Below are 4,470 nucleotides of genomic sequence, written 5' to 3'. Positions count from 1 at the left end.
ATGAAGTAGATGAATTAAAAAACTTAAGATTTTCAAGAAGTTTTACCTTTTTCAAAGTAATTAATTGAGGGTATAATAGGTAAAAAAAATTTATCCTTTATTTGATTTGTCAAAATGGATAAGTAATTAAGGACAACTAAAAAAAATAAAAATGGACAAGTAATTAAGGACAGAGGGAGTATTGTCAAATTAATCTTTAGAACAACAAAACATTAATCATAATAACTAATTTCAATTCTAAATAATTCAAAAATGTCTTGAACTCATCGCATAGTAAATAATTCAAAGTAGTTAAAAGTTTCTTGAACTATCACATAGAAAATCTAAATGAAGGGTAAATGGAAGAGTATTCTAAAAGTAGTCTTGAAGATTGAACAATTAAGTTAATTTTAAATATGAAAATGTCTCAACAATTCGATTATTTTGAAATGGAGGAGTATCACTTTTATATAATTACAAATAACTTAACTTTAAAATTCTCTTTCTAGCCATAATAAAATGATTTATAGTCACATAAATAATCAGATATTTTAAATAACAAATTTTAAAAATCTTCTTTTATTTGTTAAATTTTATGTCAAGTCAAATCATATCACATGAATTAATACGAAGAGGATAGGTTATTTAAATTATATATATATTGATCGTATATATGTGTTTTTACACGATCGATATATTTTTACTTGTTGTAACCAGTCACCTACCATAATTTACCGGATATCAAGCTATGCTTTCTCCAAATATTACCTTTCATAGTACACAAATTTTAACGGTAAAAGTTAAACTTCACTGTAAATTTAACTCTTTTTTAGATGACGATCGTGCTACTTATGATATTCTTTAAGGTAATAGATTAGTACTTCTCTGTCCAATAATATTTGTCTACTATTTGAATATAATAAATACAATGTAATAGATAAATAACTATATTTAATGATAAAGATAAATTAGGAATTAAAGTGTAAAATTATTCATTGATTTCATAAAGTGGACAAATATTGTTAAAACATTCCAAAATATTATAGTGAACAATTATTATTGGACGGAGAGTATAAAAGTATTTACACTTTGTGTCTTCAACTTCCTTTGAGTTCACACATTTATCTCAGAATCCCCATAATTAGTAATTGTTCAAGGACAAAAAGGTGCACAACAACTTTTGCAGCCAGAAGCAAACATCCCCTATTTTCTTTCACTAGTAGCCTACTCTTTAATCTTTATGCATGTTAGAAGACAGTTGTACGATGCAAATGGTGTTTTGTGTTTCCTTTTACTGTGAAGTCTAAGTTAAATTAGTTGACCAAATTTTCAAATTGGTCCATAATGTTTGTAGTCTGTACGAATTTATTTGATGACTCCTGTTAATCTTTGCCAATTTATACAATAAATGACGTCCTCAACCTTAATGTGAAAAGTATCACTATCTCAACGTTGGAAATTGTTTAATGATTTTCCCTACTAAGTGAATTGAGTTAGCCAAAAGGTTGTAAAGTTGACAATTGGAAACTTTAGGACACCAAAACTTCAGAGTATTAGGAGTTGATTTCTCATATGATCATACAACTAATAGTTATTATCTCAAAAAAATATATTTATTAAAAAAATTGAAATATGACTTTTTAAGATAATAACTATTAGTTGATTGATGAGAATCGGACGGAAGATCATACTTGCAATTAGATAATAATAAAACTACAATTTTTTTTATTTTCTTTTAGAAAGCTGCCTAAACATTCTCATTTGGAAAAATTTGATAACTCTCCCTGTCAAACAATAGTTATCCATTATATTAAAAATAGTTATCTAATAATATTTGTACAGTTTAGAAAATCAAGAGATAATTTATCTTTTGTGTATAATTTACCCATGCTATTAAATACTCCCTCCGTCCAATAATAGTTGTCCATTATACTAAAAATAGTTATCCAATAATATTTGTCCAATTTAGCAAATCAAAAGATAATTTACTTTTTGTGTTTATTTTACCATTGCAATTAAATACTATTTATCATCTAACACATTTCTCAAATCATTAAATTTAACAAAGTCAAAGGATAAAATAGTAATATTACCCCTATTATTTATTGTTTCTTAAGGGGTGTGCCAAGTCAATAGTGGACAACTATTGTTGGACAAAGGGAGTAATAAAATGTCACGCCCTGACCCTACACCCTAGACGTGGCCGACACTCGAGAACCATTTCTGGTCCCCAAGCGAACCCTTGGACTGACTGACTACTTAGCGGAAGACTTACTCAAGAGATAATAGGACTTTAAAATAAAATTTAGAACATTTAAACTCAAAGTAAATACTCAACTCAGACTGTTTGTAAAATACTCAAAGACATAAATATAATAGTTTGCAAAAGCATCTCAAGGAAAAGTAAATACTGAGAGACTCCTCAACTCTATATATCTATGAAACCTCTATTACTCAAGATGGATGTCGGGACAAGACCCACGACATCTCAAGACAACTGACTAGAAAATAACTGTGAAGTCCCCTAAAATGCAAGTAGGCTCACCCAAGCTATCTGAAGTGTAAAGTGATCACAACGAAGCGTCTGTTGATGATCCTGAACACCTGTATTTGCATCATAAAAAGATGCAGGTCGAATGACATCAGTACATTGAATGTACGAGTATGTAATATAGCCAAAACGAAATAACTGAATGACAATGTTGTAATAGATAAAATATACTCAAGCTGAATGTAAAGAAATAAATGAGTTAAATCATTTAAAGCTTTACAAAATACTTACTCATCTTTGAACTCAATATAATAAGAGTTATATGAAAATACACTATAACTTTATTAGGAGATTCTCTAACTGACAACCATCGCTATGAGCTATGTGATGATACAACGTCTTGTCCACGTTACCAGAACTATCCTATATCATGCCGGGGTATAGAATCTCTCAACTAAGTGGATCCAATAAGCTTTGCCCGAAGGCACTAAGGATTCATCTATAAAGTATGATCATGTACCCATGTTCGCAAGAATTGAATGAATACTCAAGAATAAGGTTCATACTGAAAAATAGGCATGAACAATCAACTCAATAATCGCAATACACAATGTATGGCAATTCAATGATTAGAAATAGAAATTTAATAATCAGCAACTCAAGAACTCAATATCAACTCATCTCAAGAATATTCAAATCTAAGGATAGAATCCTAGATTACTCTTTTACTGATTTGAAAGTAGATGTAGGGCGTGGAGACGAACTACTCCAACACTATGATAACCTTGCATACTTGAAAGATGAAGTTCTTGGCGAAATCGACGAAACTCGAAGAACGCTCGAACCCTAGAATTTCTCCTCTTGGAACCTTGCTCTAACAACTTGAATTGTTAATGAATGTAAGAGAATTGATAAACACTTTCTAATCCCTTAATTAGGTGTAAAACGTCGTGGTTTAGGCTTATAATAGGGGTTAAAACGACGTAGTTTAAGTACCAAATGTATATGAAAAAGATCAAAACGGCCCCAACTTAAAAAGCTGACGAGGTGGCCTGAAAGGGAGGTTTCACGGACATTTAAGGCTCCACAGTACGTGAAAAACTTCACTGGTAGTATAGCCGTCCGTGAAACTTCAACTATCTGACAGGGCTTCACTAAAAAAAGCATAACATTTTACCCCAAACTCGAAATGAAGCAAACTTGGTAGTGTTGGAAAGAAAACTCAAAGACCTTTAATTTAATAGGTTATGGGTCACATAATTCGTTATGGTTTGAGAGATATAATCATTTGAAGTTGATTTGAAACTTAAAAGCTAATGGGTGACTTATACAGACCTTTAAACAGATCATACAAGCCACCACGGGCTATCTAGCGTCCCGTCCAGGTGACCCCACCTTGGAAGCCCTAAACGGTTGACCACCTAGTCCTAAATGGGTCGTGGACTCCTAAACGGTTCGTATAGGGATCCGTGAAAGGTACATGGTCCATTTTGGGTTCGTGGACTTGCCCCTTAGTGTAACGACTCGGAAAATGATAGAGTGAAACTAGAGCCTCACATGTGAGTTTAGAGTCGAGAACTTAATGAAATGATTATTTTTGAATTTGACCCAAAAAGTTCTTAAAAATGTGCTTCGGAAGATTCCGAAAACTTGTTTAGCTGCATATAAAAAGATCCGTTTTGTTTTTCAAAAATCCGACTTCATATTCTTGTTTAGGGGGTCAAATTGAGTGGGAAATGGGTCTAACCCAAATTTTAGAGCAACCGTATCAAAATCCGAAATTTCCAAGTGAAGCCTTTTTCGAGGGTCTACTTTGGAGGGTCATATCTCCTAGCACACAAATTATTTGGGTGGCCAATAATATATCCATGGAAAGCCCTTTGAGTTAGCTACCTAACGCACTTCGTTTCACCTCATTCGGAGTCTGGACGAAGAAGTTATGCCCATTTTCGTAAAATCTATCCGGCAGGAAAGGCAATTTCCAGTAACCATTTTTACTG

The sequence above is a fragment of the Solanum tuberosum genome, unplaced genomic scaffold (assembly GCF_000226075.1).
Source record: "Solanum tuberosum cultivar DM 1-3 516 R44 unplaced genomic scaffold, SolTub_3.0 scf00022, whole genome shotgun sequence".
Taxonomy (NCBI): domain Eukaryota; kingdom Viridiplantae; phylum Streptophyta; class Magnoliopsida; order Solanales; family Solanaceae; genus Solanum; species Solanum tuberosum.
This window is presented reverse-complemented; position numbering follows the sequence as displayed.